This window comes from Haliaeetus albicilla, chromosome 14 (assembly GCF_947461875.1).
Source record: "Haliaeetus albicilla chromosome 14, bHalAlb1.1, whole genome shotgun sequence".
NCBI lineage: Eukaryota > Metazoa > Chordata > Aves > Accipitriformes > Accipitridae > Haliaeetus > Haliaeetus albicilla.
In genome coordinates, this window is record NC_091496.1 from 6235957 (window position 1) to 6260573 (window position 24617).

General features: G+C 40.2%; 1 long non-coding RNA gene across 1 annotated transcript in view; it reads left to right on the forward strand.

Annotated features, from left to right (window-relative positions):
• LOC138688932 (uncharacterized) overlaps positions 1–24027 on the forward strand; it is a 41515-nt gene extending 17488 nt beyond the window's left edge. The window contains exons 2-3 of the long non-coding RNA XR_011327708.1: positions 22091–22324; positions 23561–24027. This is a non-coding gene — a long non-coding RNA (uncharacterized lncRNA). The remainder of the gene's footprint in view (positions 1–22090; positions 22325–23560) is intronic.
• Positions 24028–24617: the final 590 nt, after the last annotated feature.

Sequence of the window (24617 nt, forward strand, 5' to 3'; positions counted from 1 at the left end):
CAGTAAATTCCCCCTATCTGCTGCACAGGGTCTTTAGATGAGTTGCAGGTGGAGAAGGGTCAGAAAGTTGGCAAAAAAGTACCAGGCTAAGGGTTGATATGTGGATGTAAGCATCTTTTTTGTCACAGACTCACTATATCTCCTTTGTCAAGACTCTCAGGGCTAAATTCAGGCAGTATGAAGTGCCCACATCTGGTCAGGGGAGAGAGTTGCCTGCTTCTGAGGAACAACAATTGTGTGCAATTCCAAGGAACAACAAATTTGGTGGCCTTCTACGATGGGGTTACAGCATTGGTGGATAAGGGAAGAGCAACAGATGTCACCTACCTGGACTTGTGCAAAGCATTTGACACTGTCCCACCCAACATCCTTGTCTCTAAATTGGAGAGACACAGATTTGATGGATGGACCACTTGGTGGATAAGGAATTGGCTGGATGGTCACACTCAAGGAGTTGCGGTCAATGGTTCAATGTCTAAGTGGAGACCAGTGACAAGTGGCGTTCCTCAGGGGTCGGTATTGGGACTAGCGCTGTTTAACATCTTTGTTGGTGACATGGACAGTGGCATTGAGTGCACCCTCAGCAAGTTTGACCTGGGGGTGTTGGTTGACAAGAAGCTCACCATGAGCCAGCAATGTGTACTCACAGCCCAGAAAGCCAACTGTATCCTGGGCTGCATCAGAAGCAGCGTGACCAGCAGGTCGAGGGAGGGGATTCTGCCCCTCTGCTCCGCTCTGGTGAGACCCCCCTGCAGTACTGCCTTCAGCTCTGGGGCCCCCAACATAAGAGTGACATGGACCTGTTGGAGCAGGTCCAGAGGAGGGCCATGAAGATGATCAGGAGGCTGGAGCACCTCTCCTATGAGGACAGGCTGAGAGAGTTGGGGTTGTTCAGCCTGGAGAAGAGAAGGCTCTGAGGACACCTTATAGCAGCCTGCCAGTACCTAAAGGGGTCCTGTAAGAAAGCTGGAGAGTGATGTTTTACATGGGCAGGTAGTGATAGGACAAGGGGTAATGGCTTTAAACTGAAAGAGGGGAGATTTAGATCAGATATAAGGAAGAAATTCTTCACTGTGAGGGTGGTGAGACACTGGCACAGGTCACCCAGAGAGGTTGTAGATGCCCCATCTCTGGCAGTGTTCAAGGCCAGGTTGGATGGGGCTTTGAGCAACCTGGTCTGGTGGAAGGTGTCCCTGCCCATGGCAGGGGGGTTGGAACTAGGTGATCTTTGAGTGTCCTTTCTAACTGAAACCAATCTGTGATTCTATGGTTCCATGAACTGATAATTTAGTAAGGCACCATGTAGGGGGCTGCTGAGAGCAGCCAGGAGAAAATATTAGATCCGAAGCCCTGTTTACAATCCAGGCCATTTGAATATGGCTTTTAGATTCTCTTTGATTTAATTCCCCATCTGTAAAATAGCACTTTCTAAATGTCCAGGACAGATAAATGCAATGGAGCTTAGTATTAGAGGACATATGATTATCTGTATTCATATCTGTGCTATAGAGATAGAAGAAATGTGGTTCATCATGTGATGTGTGCAGACATGAAACAAGCGCACCCCTGGGGGGTCAGCAGCAGAAAAGGTGTTAGAAGCTCGAGGGAATTTTATCTGAGCAAAGGCAATAGGATCAAGCTCTGAGACAGAACAGCTTTTAAGTGAGCACAGACAATCCTGCAATTAATGGAGACATATCTGCTCAGTATTACAGTACAGCCGACCTGCATCCTTGGCTTATTAATTTCTCCCACTAGTACAAGTAGGTTGACGTCTTCTAAATTAAAAACAGTTCTGCCTTAGGAAGAATTGCCAAAGAATTTGTACATTAGAAGTCTCAGGAGATGCAACTCTTGCATGCCGCCTTCGCTGGGGAAGAGTACAAGCTTATCCTTCAGGAAGTGTCATCTGCCAGTTATGACAGCTACACGTTTGTATTCATTTATGAATTCACCATTTACAACTGTGGCTATTTAACACAACAATTCCCTGGAAAATCTTTGGACTCCGTGTTTGCATAATAAGAAAAAACTTCCAAGAGCAGCTCTTCTCCTTCCTCCTTTTCTGCTATTACTCTTTTGTACCCAACTAATTTTACAGAAAAATAATTTAGTACAGCATTTGACAGGATTGTTCTGGCCTCTGTGCACGTAGGAAGCTTGTGAATCTCTTGCAATCTTGCTGTAGGGGACAACATTTCTAACAAGGTGTATTCAGGAGAGTTTTGTTATTCTGTAGAGTGCAAGTGTAGTCTGTCACCTGGGCAGATACAGCTGTTAACTGGAGCAGGGCTCTGGGTACTGAAGCTCTGTTTCTGATGCAGCTAGAGATGTCCTGAGTGACCCTAAATAAATCACTTAATCTAGCTGGTTCTTCATCTTTGTACAACATCCAAATACAGCTAAGAGTTCTTCTTCTCCCAGGCACGCTGTGGGAAAGCAAGCTGTTCGTAATTATGGGGTGTTTAGGTAGATCAGTGTCCACTCCACTGGGTATTTGGTCTATAATATGCATGGCTTCCTGAAGTTGAGCCATAGCATATACGAGACCACCTTGGCTGTTAGCTCTACCTCTTCTGGGTGCGTTCCCTTTGACAGCTGAGGTGGTGGTGGCCATCTGTGATGTTAGCTCATTGACTTCTTTAGACCAAGACACCGAGAAAGAAAGGAAAGGCTACCCAGCTCTCTCAAGACAAAAAGGAGACAACTAAGTATAAAACTTACCTGTGATGGAGAAGCAAAAATCAAAATCTTATCTTATTAATTCTGCAGTATTTCAGTTGATTTCAACAACTGTATTTAAATATCTGTACACAGATCAAAAGTTGATCCAAAGAGGATATTTCCATAAGTCTGATTATTATTTTTTTCCTTCCTGGCTTCTCTGTTCATTAGTGGTGGTAAGGGGTTGATGAAGGGGGAGAGGGTGTTGGTTTGGAGGAGAGTAGGGATTATTTTAGTAGAATATTGGCCTCTGAGAGGTACAGGGAAGCAAATGAAAAAGAGCTGTTTGTGGACTTGTGCCTCAGAGAAGGTGAAGTAACATGCTGCTTAGTGCATATGTAATAATGGGAGATTTATGAGGAGGAGAGCAGGTTATAAGAATAGACCACATTAATCTTCTGTTTCAAACTCTTCTCATTAATCTCCCAGTAATAAACTGCAATGGTCAAAAAAATAGAATTTTCCTTTAGGTCGGTTTTGCCATGATTTTACAAGGTCCTTAAAGAGCTTCCCAGAAAAACGATTCTTTGCGTCTGTTTCTCTCAACTTCCCATGCTATCTTATACAGGATGCAGAAAATTCCTAGGCAAGCTGTAGGTTTGCAATAACATGCCTCATCAGCATAACTTCTTTTCACTTCTACCTGGAAGTCAATTTCCATTCATCATGGCTCCCACCTTCCTTTCTTCTTTCCCTTCTTCATAGCTAATGAGTTATGACAGAGCTGTAACCTGTGATTGTTACCTGCTGATTAGCCTGAACCTGAATGCAGTGGGTAAGTGAATTTGCATTTGTAACATTGAAATAAAGCCAGATACCTGAATAAGCATGAACAAACAAACAAAAAACACCGACAAGATTTTTCCTTTAATAATCCATATGAAAGGAAGTTCAGCAAAAAGCTTTCATCCATCCTGAACTCTGCCTGTTACATGTAAGGATTGCAGAAGTCCTGCATGCTGCTGAAACCATCCAGATAACTTGGCAGTATCTCAGTAAAATAGATTGGGCTACTCACTAGCCATCGAATTTTATTCTACGTCTGAATTTCTTGGCTTTGGTGTACTGCAAATGTTCAGTAGGTCTGTTTTTTATGATTTTCAGCTATCTTTAAAAATATCTTTCGAAGAGTGGAGGCTCTGACCAGATAGGGATCACAGACTCCATGGAGTCATTTTTCTTCACAGAGTAGTAGAAGTAGCACTGTCACAACAGCAAAATTGTATTCTATCCAGGGAGTAAATATATTGATCACTTACTTAGCAGAACTAGCAAACAATGCACATTACACCTATTCTCTGCAGCTTGCACTGACTTCCAATTTGCTTTCGGATGTTGGACTTGATGTATAAAGCCACGGGTTTTGTGCCTGTGACTGTTCTTCTTCGTTCCTTCTTGTGTCCTGACACTAGAGATCAGTTGGGTTCTATCTGATAACAGTCCCCATTAACTCACAGGAACCCAAGCTTCTGCCATACAAAGTACTTCTCCTGCTGCCCCAATTTTAACCCTTTTAGTGCCTGGTACAGAGAGTATTTACTCAGATGATTGCCTGGGGAATGAATATAGGCTGACTTGAGATCATCTATAGGAGTTCATTATTTAACATATTTCAGTTTGTTTTGCAATCGTTATTCTTGTCAGTCCTATGCCTATGACCAGAGCTTTGTACCATGGTAGATTTGGGGTTGTTTACCAATATAAAATGAATATGACAGGGCTTTAGGTCTTCAGATGAACTTGAACTCAGTTTAGCAGTGACCACATACACTCTAGACACATGATTCCTCAGCTGCTGTGGTGGAAAGATTGAAGTCCTCAACCTAAAACCAGCATCTGTGAAAGCTGCTCTGTCTGGTGGTCTGAGCAAGGAGCTCCCAGATCTGAACTCAAGAGAAAACCCTCATTTAAACAGCCTTTGCCCAGTCACTTTGGGGAACCTTGCAGCTCTTCTGCTAATATTGCTTGTGCTCTTTGGGGAAATGTAGAGCTTCAGATGTTCCACGCTCTTAGCTGCACATCTCCCCAGTACACATACTTTTAAATGCAGTTGAGTGGATCAGCAAATGAGTGTTTCACTAACCAACACACACTTGATGTTTCATTAGTTTTGCTCTGCCTTTGAGAGTTTTGTTCACTCTACCCGTGGTTTCCCTTACGAACATATATGCCTATGGCATGGGATTGCTAATACGTGTCTTCCTTGGTTTTAACATATGTGGATGGAAATCCTACTTGAGTACAAGGTGTGGGACAGGATTTCTGGTAATACATGGATTCCCCTGGCTAGCAGACACTGGGCAGCACCCTCATGGCACCCACCCAGCTCTACCCACTTGTCTGTATCCAACTAGTTCATGTCCACTGAAGCATGTGCAGACTTCAGCCCCTTAGCTTCAAAGCAGCTTTTGAAATCAACGTTTCGGAGGCAATCTGCTTAATATATAGCTTGTTCCTAGATGCACCCAGCTTGTGTTTCCGTGGCTTCTCCATAGGTTACGCTAAAGCCAGCGTGCATGTGTCAGTACGGTCTGTACCCACTCACACCAGCTGCTGTGCGAACCTACCTTCAGCCTGTGAGACCGCTGGAAATTTCTCAGCAATGCGAGTTTGTGTTAGGAGATACTGTGTTGCCAAAGCAATCTTTTTTTAAGGCAGTATATTGATTTTGATAGAAACCTTACTGTAAATATCTCATTTGGGTAAAAGGTAGTCACCTCAAAATAAAAACGTGGCTGGCTGCAATGGTACTCATTCAGGTTGTGGGAAATAGTAGTGTTCCAGCGCAGGGAATGAATTCATGTCCCCTTCAGCATAAAAAGCTTGGAGTGGTCATGGTTTCATCCTAAATTAACTGATTTTAATCCCCCACATTTTTTGAAATGGGCAAGCTGTTTCCTAGCTAGCTACTCCACTGATTGCAAATGTTTGTGTCAACTCAAAAAAAACACCTAAAAAACTTGACTACTGAGCGCAATCTCTCGAGAAAAAGTTTGTATTTTTGTCTTGCAGACAGAGATAACCTTTATCTTGGTCTTCTTAGAAAACAAGACTTATATGATAACAGTGCTTGTCCTCCAGGCCACCATAACTAATAACTTCTGAGTCCATGAGCAGACTTCAGCCCAGTTTGGCAGCCGCTCTATGTTTTGCACCAGCAAGTAGTTCTGTGCGCACAAAAGCCAGGACTAGCCACAAAGTCTCTTGCCTGCCAAGATTTCATGGGGAGGAGTAGCCTGTGTATTAGCTGGGACGAGCCTGGGACACAACGCGGCTGCAAACCTGCGGGATGTTTGGCTTCATTAATTCTGCAGCTCGCGCAGCAGTTTGTGGGGTGGGAGGGGGACGCGGATTGGCGAGCAGGGATTAAATATTTTGTATTGGGAGAACCCCTCGAAATGGCGTGTAAAGCAAATCCTCCGCTCTACAGAGCTTCCCGGGAAATGACTGTCCCAATCTTTATCGCGGCTTATCTCTGGGGCAGTGTCCTTTTAACGCGCGCCCGCCGCTGCCCCATCAGACCACCGAGCCGCTGCGTTATCGCGGCCGTAAGCCCTCTCCTCCTCACTCTGCAAAAGCAGATAAATAAGAAGCAGGTGTGTTGTATCTGGCATGTTAACTGAGTGAGCGCTCCCCAAATCTGCTTCTTCAGCTCTCCCTTTTATCTTGTCTTTAACACGAAGCAGCCACCGCTGATAACAAGCAGATTAAAACCACTATCAGATTAACATTTTTATGTAATAAATGGTCAAGAACCTCACATTAAAAGAGTATCTTTCCTGGCATTAAGCATCCTTCACTCACCCAGGAAGCCTTTATCAGCTTGAACCTGCTCTGCTCGTTGCATAATAAATCTCTGAACCCTGATTTCATCGTAAGGAAATTCTTCATGAGGACAGCAGGGAGCTAAATGGATGACTGTGTTTGAAAGGAAAATCAAGCAAAAAGATTAAAGCGCTGGTCTTCTTTAGTTTAAAACTAACTCTCTCTGCTAAGTCTTTTAGCTAGGGGATTGCTTAGTTTGGATGTGCCATAGTGTGACACAGTTTTTTTGCTTTCTCCAGGACAGCTCAAATTTAGCTTAGCTCAGAATTACTCCAGATAGACTATTTTTCAATAAAAAGTCTCTTGTTTTCTTCACAAGTAAAAGCTCTGACCTACTTGCCCTTTCCAAAATGTTAATACTACTATTAGCACTTTCGTTTTGTATGCTCACGTTACTCATTTTATCTCTGACAGTTTCCGGAATCTTTTGTTTAATAACAAAGTACTTCTCAGGCCGAACGCTGGACTTCTAAAAAAGTGGAAAATCTGAAAAAACTACTTTGATAAACATGGCTATGGTAAATGTTCCACAGAAAATCCTGTGGAAAATGAGCAAAGGTCATTCTGAACCTTGTCAAATGGAAACACACTTGCAATTTAGCTTGGGTAGCAGTAGTCTTACAAGTAAAATGTAGTCAGAACATTAATCCATTTTTTTCAGGGTAAAGCCTGAAAAACCATCACGGCAGTTGCCACTAACTTGCATTATTCTGGTAGTAAGGGGAGCAAGACTGGAGGTGAAAAGAAGCATAAGACTCCAGTTATCTATAAGCACAGCCCCAAAGAACGAGGGCAAGAAGCAGTGTTCAAGGACTGATGTTTGCACTTCTACTGCTGCACTTCTCATAGACCAATAAAGCTTCTGAAGCTCTGACATCTTTAGATGAGCACTAAAGCCACTCAATGAAAAGTAAAAAAAAAATAAAAAATAAAAAAATCTTTCCTGTAAAATATCTTTCTGGTAGGCTGAATAAATGCAAAATTGTCTTGCACGGAAACACTGCTTTTTTGCATAGCGTATCCATGTTAAAATATGATGAATTAATGAGGTTTTCAACAACAGCTGTCCCAGAAACAGTTTTATATTCATTCAGTGCTCTGTTGCTCTTCAAGATCTTCCTTGAAGATAATGTTCAGTCTACTTTAGCTGTACTTTAAAATAGACTGGCTGGCACAGTCCCAAGTTGCTTGACTAGTGTTGCCTGATAGATTTGATTTTCAATCCTGAGATTATTTTTTAAAAAACATATAGTGCCTGAAGGAATCTGAATTGTGTTTTCTCTTCAGGATGTTGGACAGCCTCTATCCTTTATTACAGAGCTGTACAATACTCAGACTCAATCATTAATAACTTTCCTATACAGTGTTCTTAAAACTATGTGTAAACTCTAGTATATTGTCATTTAATAAAATGGGTTTTTTTCATAAAATAAAAAGGTTTTTTTTTAAACTCAGATGTTCACAGCCATCTTTGGGAGAAGAATGAATCTTCATGTGTGAAGATGCCTCTTTTTGGTTCAAAACTACTCCAGTAATCCCTGGAGGAAGCACTATTTTCAGTCACATCCCAGACGTAACCTCTATCAGTGCCCTAACCTTTACAGTACAAAATAATCAGAATTTTTTTTGTTGTTTTAAAAAGGCCGCCTTTCAGATACATATTCATATTAGCAAATTGTCCAAATGTACATCAATATAAAATGTATAGGAAACCAAACAAAAAGTTGCTTTGCTGTTTCTAACAAAATATACACTGCTTTCAGTTAGTGACAAGTAAATCCTACAGCAATGCTCCTAGGGTTGGACTCTTCAGCCCATATTCACACTGGTTAAAATATGTCTGGACCTAACACGTGCATCTCTCATATCAATTGAAATGTTGCCCTTGATTTCAGTGGAATAACATCATTTTGGGGGAGTAAGAAATTATCAAGTAATAATTGATAACACCTGCTAGAAACACATTTTTAGCAAAGCAATGACCTCAGACCCACTTGACAGTATTTTAACCCCTAGCATTTCGGAAGAAAAGGGTAAGGAGCCAAGCTTTTGTTTGCAGAGCACCTTTCATCTGTCCGGATCCTAAAGTATTGTGCAAACGTAACTGATTGCACGAACAATGCAACGATTCACTGTAGCCAATAGCAAAGTTCAGCAACAGCTGAGGCTGCACAAAGCAGCCACATACAGAAAATCCAAACAAAAGGGCATGAGGCAATAATGATTCTACAGAGGAGGCTCTTTTATTTTTAGCGTGAAAGGATATTGGGGAAGGAATAGAAAGGTTAGGCATGGAGATTCCAGCAAGTAGGTGCGTGAGAAGCTACATGACCAGGCAGAAAGCAATGATTGGGCAGGAAAACCAAACAATAGAAGTGCTCTCAGCACCAGATGCCAATTTCCAATAAATTCAAGCATCGCATAGGGTTTTAGCCACATGACTCCTATTGACTTTAATAGGAGTCATGCAGCTAAAAAACCCTCATTGCTTGGAAAGTTGCTTATTAAAAAGTGAATAAGAAAAATTAATTCAAGACAGACGGGCTATTCTGCAAGATCTGGCTTGGAAATGCTATGAGTTATGCCAGCAGAGAATTTGGCCTGATAGTTGCAGTATTGCCCCGGACACCTTTTTCCACTTGATATTGTACATGTGCCTTCCCCAGCATTAGTTACTGGATAAAGAGGAATGTGAGCTCAGTTGACGCTTTGGTCGACTGCCAAATAGAACTTAATAGAGTTAATAGACACTAATCCTGATTTAGAATTTTTCTGGGATTGCTCCATAAATTACTGTGGCCACTGTATGTTTAAATACTGGTTTTTAAAAAGGAAAAGTGTACATGAAAGTGTAGTACAGACAGCTGAGTGCACCCAGGCTTATGCTGTCCCCTGTCAATTGCATTTCTGAAATCTGTTTAAGATGTTGTTATGCAAAGAGATGTTCTGTATTTTTTGAGCTGTTGTAACAGCAGCTGTCACTGACCAACAAGTGTTGCCCCATAAAAAGATTCTCTGCAAACAAATTTGCAGCTTTTTTTAATCTCCATTTGCACTCCCACCTTCCTTACCAAGCCAGACGAGAGGAAAACGGTGAAGTTTGAGCACAGGATCAGTAAAATGTTTTCAACTGGAAAGTTAGGTGACAAGAAGCATAAACAACAATTAAAGGGACAGCAAGTCTTTAAAGATGCAATAAAGAATATATGGATTTCCATCAGGCCATTCTCAAAGTGCCTGGTTTGTAAGATCTTCATGAGATAAAAAAATAAGTTCATTCTTGAACATATGATTGTCATATGTGAAACCATCATTTCCAAAGTTTGTTGTTGATAAGTTAAGAGGAAAATACCCAGACTCTGATATCTTTTGTTTTATGAGCTGGGCTCTTTTGGAGTAAGAAAAATTCCCAAGTTTAACGCATGAGCTCATTTTACCAGCAAGTAACTCTGCACAGATACAGTAGCCCAATGCAACCTCAGCTGTTTAACATGCAGATCTCTTACCTGAACTACTGCCTAATCATTTTCTTGAGGAGGGTATTATACATCAGGTGCAAAACTATGATTGCAAAAAGCAGCTGCTATACTGAGTATTCCCATACTAATAGGCCCATGTCATGCCAGCCAGAGCAGCCTTTTACTGTATGAACCTTCTGCAAAATGTTACCCTGTATAAACACAGATCCAGCACCATATAGGAATACTGAATTCTAACATCTCTAGCTCAGCAGAGCTATCAAGACAATCCTTTATTCAACTTGCACACATCCTGAAACAGAACAGGTTTCTGTATTTAAACAAAAAGTTTTTAAGTTTTGCTCTCCTTTAATGTATTCACCTCCTTACTTCCTTGGAAATAACAGGTAAAGGTCAAGGCATATTTTGCACCTTAGAAGCTCCAGCTCTTAAATCAACTTCCAATTACAAGAGGTTAGGAAAAGATTAGAGTGTTTCAGGAAGGGGTAACTTTCTCCATCAAGTTTCAGTTTCTTTAATGTTTTTATGAAGCTTCTAGGGCTACACTGGATAAAGACATGACTTGAGAGTGAAAACAGTAGGACAATTCCTATGATTCCTTTCCTTGGTCATACCATAATCCCAATTAAGTCAGCAAAGGGGCAAAAGAAAAAAAGGACATATACAAGACAGCATGTAATACAGTCCCATATTTATAGACGAAGCTGATATTAAAAATCTGAGACAGGGACCTTCAAAAGAAAGCCATGTGAAGTACACAGAAATGAGCCTTACTGATATTATCATATCCAAGAAATAGATGATGCATGCATCTACCAGGATGTACTGACATTTCTACCAGCATAAACAGTATAGGATGAAGGAAGTCTGTGAGATAACAGTGAGTCCCGAAAAAATGTCTTCACTCACCCATGGCACATCCTTAGCTCTCTATTTCCATGGTTTTTTGGTTAGCACGTTGCCTACTGTTAATGTTAATCTGGGAAACTCTCTTCCCCCTCTGCCCAGGGTTTTAGGTGACTAACTTTTCCCCCTCCAAGTAGGAGCGCTAGCTTCTCAACATGGAAATGCTAAGCATGACAACTACCTCCTTTCAAATACCACCACAAGTCTTGCCAGTGTGCGAACAGCCTCTCTCATCTGGACTTCTGGCCAGCTTGAGGACAGAAATAATGACCGGTGGCAACTCTGTCCAGCCATCAGCTATTCTCACCACTCACTCTCATGAAGATAAGAATTTGGAGGCCACTACCGAAGAAGGTTTTAAGCTGCTTTTTTCTGGTTTCTAACCTCGCAAGTCAAGGCAGGAGCCCCACTACATTAACATTGCTTGCTCCTTTGTAGTGACACAGCAGAGGTAATCAAGAGAGAGAGGGAGGAGGCAAGAGGGAGAAGGTGAGGTCAGAGGATTTTCTCAAACTTTGCCATACTGGTTTCTCTTGGGATGGTTGCAATAGTTCAGCCCCATACAATGCACCTTGTCACTTATGGTACAAATGCAAAAATTTGCTACATTTTGTCATTAAATACAGGCTGAAGAAAGTCCCTCAGTTAGGTGAGTGAATGTGGTGTGTGTAAGTGCTTGTTTTTCAATTTGCAGTTGTGATGAGAAGCTTGAAATGTTTTGATTCCTCATTTAAGATGGTCTTCCCAAGAGATTTCAAGGTCCTCAGCATAAAGATAACTGTGTGCTTTAAAAAAAATAGTGAGAGAAGCAAATATCCTAATATGCCATCACTTGGCAGTCGAATGCAGCAGAATACTTTGCTGCCCTCAGACATCTTTCTTTGTGTCAGTAAAAATATAACCCTTAAAAAGCAAAAAAAAGGAAGAAGGAAATCAAACCACGTAAACAAAATGCTGATACCCCAGGGACAATAGACGAAGTATGTCTGAAGTCCAGAAATATGTTAATTGCAAATCAAAGAAGAAAGCACAATCCAGTGAAGCAGTGATCCTCTGCAGGTTTCAGCTGACACCTGCATTTAGCTTCCTTGTTTTTTTTCCACCTTAATGAACATATGGAGACTGCTCTATAAAGGGAGCAACATGTCATACTCTCTGTACGTAGTTTTGCACAGTTGCTGAAATGAAACAGAAGAAGCGGCTGTATAAACACCTTTCATTAATCATGCAAATACTGCTATGACACTTAAGTTAGCAGTTTGATTATTAAAAGCCCATGTTCCTGGATTTCATGTTCATGCAAATGTTATGCTATTCCAACAAAACAGGAAAATAATGTGTCAAAAGGAAATTAATCAGTCACCAGTGGCTGGCTTGTTTTTCCATTTCCCTTTTCCTTTTTTCTGCATTATTTTAAGGAGAAATACGTTTAAAAACTAAAGGCAGAATCTCTACATATGTGCTAAAATCAAACAATGGAATAGAAATAAGGATGTCCAGGCCTCCTATACACAACAGTATGGAGAATCTAAGGAATTCTGTGAGGCTGAGATGCCCCAGAGCTCTGGACCTTGAAGCTCATCTTGGTATTTCCAGGACTCCAGAAAAGCTGAAAGTTACCGCTTGGTGTCATAATAAATAAAAGAATAGGGAAAATTCAGAGCTTTCCAGCTCAGGATGTGACAAGTTTGTGAGTTCCGTCTTGTCCAGGTCAGATAAACTCGCTGAACGTCTTTCATTCTTGACTACCTTCCTTCTTCATATCCCTTATCCCATTCAGTCCTTACGCTGTTTGGGGGGGGCATTTCTCAGTTGCCAGACTTCTGGCATTTCCCGGGAAGTGCAGAACCTTTTAAAACCTTGAGGTGCTCTAGATTCCCTGTTCCTAAAGCAGCCCACATGCCCGAACCGTGCTGAAGCTGAAGATGCCTAGAGCCATAATATCTTTGCTTTGAATGCAGTTGATGTGCTGAGGCTTCCCAGAGCCACAGAAGATCTGGGCTTCTATCAGATAATCTGGCAGAAGGCCAAGCTCATTTCTGATAGAAACCTGCATTAGTAAAATTTCAAGGAAAAAAAAAAGAAAAAAAAAAAAAAAAAGGAGATATTTTCTCAGAGCACCATATTTAAGAAGAATTGGCATTTTTCCACAGAACCCTGCTTTGCCAGAAAATTCACAGCTGCAACAAACTATTTGAAAAAATGGATGAGACCAAAATGTCAGAACACAATTAACAGTCTAGCAGTCAAAAGAGAAATCTCTATTTAATGGTATAGCAAAAAATAGTCACAGAAACTCGCAGATTCTTTGTTTATGTAGAATTATTAGTTTATATTAAATTATCTCTATTGAAAATGAGATATTTAATAGACAGATTACAGAATATGCCTGAAAAATAATTTAAAAATTTCTTATTACAGTTGTGTCTGTTTGTGTTCCTGAGGAAAATTCCAGACTGGATAAACTCAGAGTACTTAATATTACTGCAGTCATCTCTAAATTGTTCTTGGTTTTTCTGCACCTATGGCTTTTGCTCACTTTTCATGTATTTAAAACAAAAATATCGCAGTCTGCTGTTAAGAGAGTTGATGGCAATAGTTCAAAACTGGAGTACTGCTTCTTGAGGTTTTTCTAAAGAAAATGGAGTCTGCAGTGTGGCAATAACAGGAAAGGGAAATATCCCATTCTACCAAAGCTGTGTAGTTAGCAAGGAATTGTACCTTTTCTTGCTGAACAATTGTCAAAAGACAAAAATCCTGTTTTAGATTAGCACCTTGAAGCAGTTTTAATGTACATGTCACTGTAACAGCTAATCGTGTGCAGCAGTATGGAGTTTGTCTGAGAAGCCAAGATGTGTTGTGTCCATAAGTCTGACTGCTCATAGGTGAATCTCTACCTGCTGCAAGTTAGTAGCTGAGGAATATTTCCTGTAGTCTACTAGAAAAGCTGAGCATCTTACTACACGACAAAGAATCTGCTCACTTAAGCTTGGGCAAGATCTCTGATATCATTTGTTTATGCAAAAGACTAATGCACATAGTATTTCACAGACAATATATGTGCTCTCCCTTGTTCCTAAAGCTCAGGTTTGTTGTGGTTTTTTTTTAAATATATATGTATTTGATATCATACCCAAATGAGCCCACCATTAGAGAGTGCAACTTCACAATACATTATCTGGATTACTAGACACACTGGGGACTGAAAAAGTAAGTGAGGAACTCACTTACACAGCACAATGGTATACCAGTTCTTCTGGGGCATCCTGGACATGACAACCTGGCAAGCCTCATAAATGATACTATTTAAGTATCATTGCTCCAATATATTGAGTCTGAGACAAAGATTTTGAAGGCAAGGTACAGCAAGTATGTGTCACTCGTCTTCCTCAGTGCCAATGTGATCCACAGAAGATAAAGAGTTTGTCCTTGTCCCCAGTTACAGCTTTTGCTTTTCAGTTCAAGCTGTAATTGTATTTTTATGTTTAGCTCTGCTGGTTTAAGCATTTTTTGGCAACTAAGTTAGCACGTGAGGGCCTTTTTGTTACCTGTGTTTTGTAAACCCAACAGCAGTCAAGCAACTTTGACTTTCAGAAATGGTTTTCACTCTAACTCCTGGTCAAATAATGTGTAGACTGAAGTGCTTAGCACGTCAAGAAATCAAACCTTAGGTGTTTCAATAACGGATCTCATGGACTTTTTTAAGGCTGTTCGCCTAAATGTACAGAAGATCACACACAGAATCTTAGGGAGAGCCAGGCACATCACATTCAAAGCTAAGACTGACAACACAAGACTATCCTTCCTTACCTTAGGGCCTGAAAGGTATTTTGGCCATACTCTATGTAATTCAGTCTGAAAGTTCAGACTTCTAAGACAAGGTAAGGTGATTTACTTCTCTATGACTTGTACCAATAGTCTATATTCCCATTAACAAGACCAGCACATATACATTTGAGATAATATATACCTAAACTCAGTGCTTTACAGCACTGCCTCCTATCCACCTATATGATTTGTCTTCAATTCACAGGGAAAAGATAAATACTATGAGACAGTTGGAAGTCATTTTATAAATTCAAACAGAGCCAGTACTGATTTATGCCACCTAGACTGCTTGCAGTAAAATAGGAAAAAATGGCTGTGACATTCAGAAGACGCTGCTTGGCTCTCTATCTTTCCTTGTTAATACAATTAACTCCCACACAATCCCTGGTAACCCTCCCATTAACCCTATCCAAACAAGAAGAATAATATAAGCTTATCCTGCCCATCCTCTGTCTCTAGCAAAACCCTGAGATATACCGGCACCCATTTAAAATCAACCCTAAAGCCATCCATTCCTAATGATTCGAAGCTGACAGATTTATTCATATACTTCACCATACACACTCAGCCCTGGAGGGCCTTGGAACATTTTCTTCCTAGATCCTCAGGGAATTTATGCAAATGCTAAGTTCTCTACTTAAGAGAGTTTCAGGAGTGGAATAACAAGGATGGTGTAGCTCAGGACTGAGGAACCATGATGTAGGGGAAGATTGCATTACACCTGCCAATATTAAAACTGAGTCTTGTCAGTATAATGAGCACCCACTTTTATGACAGTAAATTTGCATTGGAGAGCTTTTGGGGTTAGGTTATGTCAGTCCTTTTCAGACTCACTGCTGAAGGAAGGATAGCATGCCCTCTTGTTGACACTGGAGCTGGGCACTCTGAAAAATAGTTTATTCACTATAACATTCCACCCTGATTTTTTTCTAAAAGCCTAAATATGCCATGTTGATGTTTAGCAGGTATTCTATTCCAAACTTACTTGATTAAAATCAGAATTTTGTGAAGGATTAAAGGGAACGAAGCTGCGTTTACTGATGTGGGTAGTAAATTTGTACTCCAGTTCAGTACAGAATTCCCTGATTCTTTCTTCTTCCTAAGAGAACCTTCCTCACTTTTGAATTGGATGTTTCTCTAAAGGCAGTGCTTTGAGAAGCTATTCCCAAGAAAAATTGTGGTTGGAAATTGTAACTCAAGAAAGTGCAGGGCATCCAGAATGATGGAGAGCCAAGAAGAAGGATGAAAAACTTCTAATGCACTTGGCGGTTTAATTTTGGAAAGAACTTTTCTAAAATAACCCCTGGATGTCAAGCAAGACAGAATAAGGCCAACCAATTGGCGGTATCAGTTGCGATCTAGAGAAAAATGTGGTAAAATCTTGCAATTAGAAACATATCTGCAAAATGCAATAGTCAGGAAGTAGTGAGGAAGAAAGGAAAGATTGTGCATAGAAAAATGGAGGGTATAGAAGTCATGGCAGAGAAGATAATGTAGAAGACTTCTGAAAGATTTACAGGAAGGTCCTGTGAATGTTTGAAGCCAGCCCTCACATTATTTTTACAGTTGGAACAAATACATCAGTTATCACAGATAAAGCAGAATCGAGACAGCCAGAAAGTTTTCTGATATCTGTCAAGGAGGACATAAGGTGTATTTCAAGACATACTACATACACCTTTAAAGAAAAGGCAGGAATTAAGCCTCAGATATAGCAGGAAATGTTAAATACAAATGGGCTTTCCCTTTTACATTTATCTTTTAGATCATGAATGACAGAATGTCATAAAACCAAGCAAAGGCTGTATTTAAATGTCTGAATGTCTGAACTTGCTAGGAACCACAGGCACCCACAGCAGGATTCATCTCACCCAAATTTATAGAACCACAGTGTAGAGATCTCCATTCCAGCTCGTCACACTAGGTTCCCTTTTATAGTCAGTAAAGGAAATCAGGCATTTTTAGGGTATGACCCATTTCAGGTATCTACTGCGGGATGATATTGTTTCCGTGAAACACCTATTTCTTTCTTTGACTAAACCGAGATTCTAGACTGCTAGTTCACACTAGATGCCTGTGTTGTAGATTTCTACATTTCTTTGAATGAATCTCATGCATTTTGCCCTAGAAAGCTGTGCTGTTCAAACCAAACGGAGTTTCTGCTTTCAAGGTTTTTGAGTCTAGAGGTTAGTAGCCTCTGTCTCTATTGTGTCTTCATGGCTGTTTATGTAGGCCCAGTGGTTTCATACCCCATTTCTGTCATGAGGAGGGAGAGAGACAATTGCTCTAAAAACGCTGATATTTTCAAACTACTTCCATGGATCTTTGCCAAAGAGCAATCCATTTGAATTCATTCGAGAGCTAGACTGAATTCTTACTCTTCCAGGAGAGCCAAGGGGGTGCAACACTACAAGTTGCTTGAGGATTCAAGGAAATGGAGCTTCTTCAGATGGATTATGCTGAGCAGAGCAAGGTCTGACTGCAGCAGCAGGGCCAGTGATCCGGTTGCATGATGTCACTTTACTGCTCACCCGGGGTAACCACACATCAGCAGAGTCTTCTGCTTGAAAGGAGTAAAGGTTGGACAAGGGGGAAAATGTGACACTCCTCTTCATGCAGATGATGTGTAGCTTTTTGAACCAAACTCACTTTACTCCTTGGAAAGAAGTAACATGGAAAAGGTAGATTGGGCTTAATTGCCTAAAATTAGCTATGGTAAAGCAGAGGTGTTGGCATCTGCTTTCCCAAGACTGTAGAATTCTTCCTAAATATAACTGATTTAAACATATTTGTGTTAACCTTGCAGAAAGCCAAGATGAACTTTTAAAAGTTAATTATGTATCACTCTGGACTAAAATAACAGAAGCCTTTTAGAATGGGAAGAAATGGGAATCTCTTGGAAAAGCAAAATAGCTATCACTAAAATGAATCCATCCCCAAGATATACCATCTACATATATACATATGAGAGCATTTTATGGATTTGGCTAATTGTTTTAATGAACATAAGTGTTATATGAGTTTTCTAAAAGGGGATGTCTCGAAGCTGCCAACATATTGATATGCTGTCGGCTCATTCAAGCGTGTTATTAACTGGCAAGTGTGCAGCCTTACTCAATGGTATTGATTCATGTAGAACTCAAATGGTGGAAGAAATGGATTTCTCAGGTGGATCACTTTCCTCAAGGTACCTTGAAATCCCCAGCTGAATATGAAGAGATTCATCCTCTTGCGTCTTCCATCAACTAACTTTGAAAAATAAGAAATTTGTGTCTTTTGCCTATGAAATATGTAGCTCTGTTTCTGTCACAAGTACAAGTTGCCAACTAGCACAGCACTTTTCAGAGGAGTATGTGAAATCTTCATTACAAATTTGAGGTTACCATGATGTCATAAAACTGACTCTTCCCAAATATTCATAAACTAGGAATTTTATAATAAATGTTAATCAGAAAATTTCTTATTCATCCGTTTATTCCTTCTAAGTAATTGACATACAGAACTCAAGAGAAGAAGGTAAATTTCTAAAATACACACAATTTAAAAGAAAAGGGAGATAGAAGCCAAGAAGAAAAGAAGATGATCCAGAGTATATATTTTATATGGATTTTTTTTTAATAAAATGCTCCACAAATTACTCTTTACTTCAGCTGACATTCATTGCTATCTTAGTAGTAATGTGTTATGCTAGAGAGGTTGTAAAAATTGGGCTCCCCAATAAACTTTTAGATTCATCTACTCCTTGAACAGTTTGCCTATTAAATAGTCTTTATAGGGGGGTTCATTTTGTGCAGACTCAGTGAGGTTCATTTTTATTGTTGTGAATCAAAATTCAATGAAATGTACCACTTCTCCTTATTAAGAAGGGAGATCAAAGGTAGCAGTGTAAAGTGGCCCATCCTCAAATCCCCTCTGCAGTAGAGGCTCAATTTATCACTTCCATGAATATCTCACATCTCTGGCAGATGAGGAAATGATTACTACCATAGCAAGTCACCTAATCAGACATGTGTGCTTAATATCTTTATGCCCCTGCATTTCTTTACCATCCTTCCCTCAGATTGGCTAGAGGGCTAAGATAATAAGCAAAAATCAGGTCCCACCTCCAAAATGAAACTTGCCACACTTGCTTCTCAGTTCCAGTTCCCCTGGAACCAAAAATGTATGAAAAAAAAATCAAAATATGCAACATTTTTTTATTAAATGGGCTTTTCAGACAGGTTCGCTTGTTTGATTTTGTTTCCAGACCCCTCTAATTGAATAGAAAATTTTGAAATTAAAAAGAAAAATAGATATTAAAAACAGGGACTTGTCCCCAGATACTTTCCTGTTTGTTCAAAATCTCTCTCCAATGCTGCCTCTATTCGAAATAAACACCTTTCTTTGAAGCATAAAAAACATGTATTATTAAATAGAATGTATCTGTGATTTTGAGCTCTAATTCATGTTAAAATTGGAGCTAATGTTTAACTTTGAGTTCAACAAGTTTTATTGCATGGAAGCTTATCACATACAAAATGCTTTTCTTCACCTTCACTCTGACTCTACAAAGATTTACATTTTTGCTTCACCTTAACCACAAGAATTGTCCTACTGAATCAATGGAATTGGACTTATGCTTAAATTTACGTGAATATATGTGAATTTGGGGTCTTAAAAAATAGAAGGATTATAACAATAGTCACAGGCATTTACTACCATGTCTTTATGACAAGAAGTTGAAATGGAGATGAAATTTTGGTAGTTTTTTTCTTTTAAATGCTATTGTCTTTTTCTTGTCCTTAGAACTTAGCTCAGCTTTTTTCCTGTTGCACTCACTCAGGGCAGCTATCATATCATAGCCAGGAAACATAATTGAATGAAGAATTGATTTTTATTGCCTGTAATAAAAAGCAGTTCTTATTACTTTTACAAATTACTCATAATTACAATTGTCTAGAGAATGCCTTATCACCCTGAGTGGAGCCGAAATAGGCTGGATGCACAATAGTACTTCTATGTCTGTGATTTAAAACTTGTGTTCTCATTAATGGCAATGTAAATTAGCACTATGGCAAATTTAGTTCGTATCATTTTACTGGACAGATTTTAATACTGCTGGGGAAGAATCTTAAGCAGACATGCAATTTATTTCTGAGTGGCATCATTCCTGCTGGAGCATGTGCACTGAGTCTAAGAGGTTTCTTTAATTATTAAAGAAGTAGAGTTGTGCAAGTTACACTTCATGAAATGTTTTGATTATGTCTTTTAGAGCCCAAGTGCTAGAAATTCTGGAGCATTATAAGCAGGTATCAGACTTGTAACATTGCAGACATGAAATCTAGTTTCAGCATTAAGGTTGCACTTATTAGGTTCAGCAAATATATATTGAATGGCCTTTCCTAAAGACTTGTCTTTAAATTTCACAGAAAAGCAGCAGTAAGTTTGCACCTGCCACAACTGAATTCTTTTTTTCTTGTTTATCATGCAGTAAAGCTAATAGAGAATATATCTGGTATTTTTCTGCCTTTTTTTTTTAAGTAGAACAGGTAACTCTGGGTCACTTTCATATACTTGATCTGTAACAAGACAGAGAAGGAAAAGCTAGAATTAATCACAACCTCTCTCACCTCCCTAAGGAAAAATGAGGTGTTAAAAATGCCCTGGGCACTCAGTCTTCATTAACTTCTATCGCAGAGTTTTGTGCCTTATTTAAATGTGTCATTCTGATAAATCAAGGTATTGATATCAGTTGATTACAAAGAAAATGTCTTTCAAGAAGAATGAGAACCAGTTTGGGGATAAGATGTTGATACTTCTTCTTATGACTTGTTGTATGAAACATCTGGCCTTCCATTTTTAAAAAGTGTGAACATAAATGAGGGTTAATTTTCTGATAAGTGTTTTAATACTAAATTAGATTTTCTAATTTTGTTCATGTTATACTTATATTTTATGTGTTTTAACTCACTCATTTAAAACTTACTACCTTTAAGGCAAATATTTATGTTAGACAGTACTGTGCAAACTTGGATTCATGATTATTTTTTACCAATCAACAAGTCCTATTAATTCACTAAAACCTGCCTGAGGATATAATCAGCAATTTAAAGAACAGTTCATACATTAAGCTTGCATACCAGATATCTAGACATATCCTAACCACACCATGCAACACAAACAGGCAGTTTATATAGGCATGTGCTGGGCTTCTGCAGTTATTCAATGCCACAATTAAGTTATCAAACTCTTTAGTAATGTATATGGTATTTCTAATGCTCTGTGCCTCAGGCATTCTTGTGAATAAGAACCTTTCATTTCCTCTGTTTGCCAGCATAAGCCCCAGTTTAAAGCATCAAAAATATTTAAAAAAAAAAAAAAAAAAAAAACACACCAAAACAAAACACAACAAACCCAAATCAAACCTTCCTAAGGCTTCTCTCAGGACATCCTACTTGAAATTTCAGTGAAGAAATGCATACTTAGACCTACTTAATAAAAATCTTGAAATGTCGTTCTACACTCAACAGGAAAATTTTAATAATTGCTAATATTAAAGGAAACAAAGCGAACTATGACCTTGGAAAAGAGCTCTTCTAGTCCACTTAGCCCTGGGAACCTCAGAGCAGAGAAACTGCTCCTTTCCTGGACTCAGCAGACTGCTGTGGACTGTGCAAGTTCTTCTAAGTTTTCCCATGGCAGCTTCTTGCTCTGCATCCCTGATGCATGGACCATCAGAGGAGACAACCCTTTCTTGTTCCCCATGAACACATGCCACCAGGCTCTCAAGTAACATCAAGCATATATATGCCATCATACACGTTTAGGTTTCTGTTTGCACTGAAGTGCAGACTCCCCAGTTGCTTTTGCTTTCCAGCTTGAGCCTACAGTGGCCCAGGTAGGCAAGTTGGGAGGAAAAGTTCTTCATGGTGAGGTCACTATGCTCACGTTCTCTTTTTACATGTCCTGTTAGATGTAACAGCATCGTCATGACTTCTCTTGCCCTGTCAGTCCCCCCATCCCAAGACTATTCACTTTCAGCAGGCCTCTACGAAAGCACTGTAATTGTGAAGGAACTCTCCACCCGTTGTTATTGCTACAGCAGGTCACAGGGAAGGACCTAGGCTGGCCCTTAGATGGAACCATGACGTGGGTTTCTGTCTGAGAAGACCTATGGAAAAACTCTTTGGAAAACTAAACACTACTTCGAGAAGCCAGGCTGAGGTTTATATCAATGGAGCAGTGTTCAGTTTAAAAACAAAAGGTAAAAAAAGATTTTCCCTTAGAGAAAGGACTGAGCCAATTAGGTCCGTGAGATGCACTTTTCCTTTTTAAGATTATTTTCACAGGATACTTGGATGGCAGATCACCAGGGAATGCTTAAGTGTTCACGGGCTCTTGTCAGCAGGGCAGAGCTGAGTATCCAACAGAAGTCCCAGGGCCACCTCGGCAAGGGGTCCTCAACACACCTCAGGCTCAGCCCACTTCCAAACTCAGACCTGGTGTCATCGTCCAAGACATGACCTTCCCAGATCTCTCCAGGCACAGCCAGACCCCTTCCACAGCCCAAGAGCTGGCCTCTGGTGAGTACATTTCTGGTGGAGGGGACACGGAGTGGGGGCACGTGAGTGGGGGACACATGAATCCTGCCAAGGGACCAGATGATGGATGTGGCGCTCTGGGCATGACAACTGCAATAACAGCATGTTAAAGTTTCCTTTTATCTTAAAACCACCCACCATCACTTCAGGAACTGATGCCCTCCTCAACTTGCTCTGGACCTCTAACTACATGAAACCAGAAACTTCCTTTAATTAGACAGCAGAGGCATGGAAACATAGCCAGATGGAAGTTCTCCATGTGAGCAGTTGTGTCATGACCAGAAATGTTATTGCCCAATTTTGCCAGCCCCACACACTTCAGTCCTTGCAACTGGAAAAAGTCTGGTCATTTCTGATCTGAGCAGAAGACCCCAGCCTGCAGTGTCCTCCTGTCTCTCCCTCTCCCAACACCAAATCTATGCCTGAACTGGGCCACCTGGTTCTGTCCGCAAGAGCTCTTTAGAGGTGGAAACCTAGCTCCCAAAAGACTGTGAAGTCAATTAACTGTAGAGTTAATCATTACCTGGTGATACATAGCAGCAGTAGCCCTTTCTCACCTCTTTATCTAGACTCCACTCATGTACCTCACCCAGCACATCAAATTCTGTCTTCTGCTGGTATTCCCAGGCCTGATAGTGAATGATAGCAGGAAGCCCATCCCATTTCACGTCACAATCCTGCATTTTTCCTGTCCCTGTACATATCATCTCCATGGCAGGATCCAGATTAGTTCTGAAGTCTGGGGCTACTTCTGCATAACCCCCGCACTGGGCAACGGTTTTACTAAGCCACTGATCAGTGAGAAGGTAACAACACAGCATTGCTGGGTGGAGGGGAGCACAGTTTCACCCATCCCTCTCGGATTCTTCCTGAAATAGTGTATTCATACACAAAAACAGATCAGCTGCATTGCTCCCTGCTCCATCGCTCCCGGCTCCATCCCCAATAGCATAACCTATAGACTACCAAAATGCAAAAGGTTCTTGGCCATTTCTACTAGACTCTCAGACATTTACTTGTAGTTTTCTGATGCCCTGTTCTTTGTATGATCTCCAAGGTAACACAGTCAGGTTTGGGCTCCAGATGCAAAGTTACAAAATCTGACCTGTGGGTAGATGTCTCAGTAGTCCCTGTCTGGATGTTGATGTGGTGTATTATCTTCTGTCTTCCTGATTATGCAAAGGAGTTACATGATTGTTTTTTTGCTTTTTCTCACAGATATATATAAAGGAGGGACATTGATCCAGGACGTTTTCACCATGCAAGTTCCAAGCAACTTCAGCCTGTTCAAGTGGACCAAGAGCAGATGATATGGCAGAGAAACTGCAAGACAACTAGAGGACTGAAGTGAGAGCCTGCATCCAGAAGGATATGAGGATCAACCTAAAGTCAACTGACAATGGGCTGGGTCCACCAGAAGTTCTTGGCCTATGGATGTAGGACCAAAAAAAAGCCAGAAAAGCAACTTTTAAGTGCTGGACAGTGCCAGAGCTACTACCAGCACTCATTGTGGTAGGGGACAAAACCCCATGACCCTGCAGGAATTTTGTCCTCTGAAACTTTTTTCAAGATTTTGGGCTACACCTTCCATCACTAGAAAAGATGGAGTAGTCTGGCTCCTCTTCCAATGACTGTGATGGGTTGGGACTGCATGTATGTTCTTTGAAACAGGTCATGTGACTGTTATTTTTCCCTCAATGTAATATCACTGCAAACATAATCATTCCTTGTTCTTAATTTTTTTTTTATATTAGGCCAATTGACCAACATTTACTGTTTACGAAAAAATAAATGTGTTTCAGCTGTTGAAGTTGTCTGCAGTGCCTTAACTATGTTTTTCTGGGCCCTACTGAATTTTCATTCCATTTGGACCTCTTTGCTAACTAGAAAACAGATTAGAAGCTGACCTACTTCAGTGTACAAGAGGAATTACAGTTGTTAACAATCTATTCAAGACATATACACATATATCTTTACATATTTTTACATCCTATGTATTTTTCTATTTTTATGTTTTGACGAAAGCATTTAATCACTGCAAAACTTGAGTAATAAAAATAGAAATGGTTTGGGGAGTTTCAGGGTTTTGTCCTCTGTAGGTGGTACTCAGTCTTCCACAGATGAGCTTTCATATTCTTTCTCTTTGCTTCTGCTCCAGTCCTTCATTTTTTTCCCTTAACATGACTGACTTCCCCTTGGGTGTTCCCCTGGCTCCTATTACTTCCTTCTCAAAAGACTGCTCCCTCCACAGCATCACCTCTGACTGTGCTGGCTA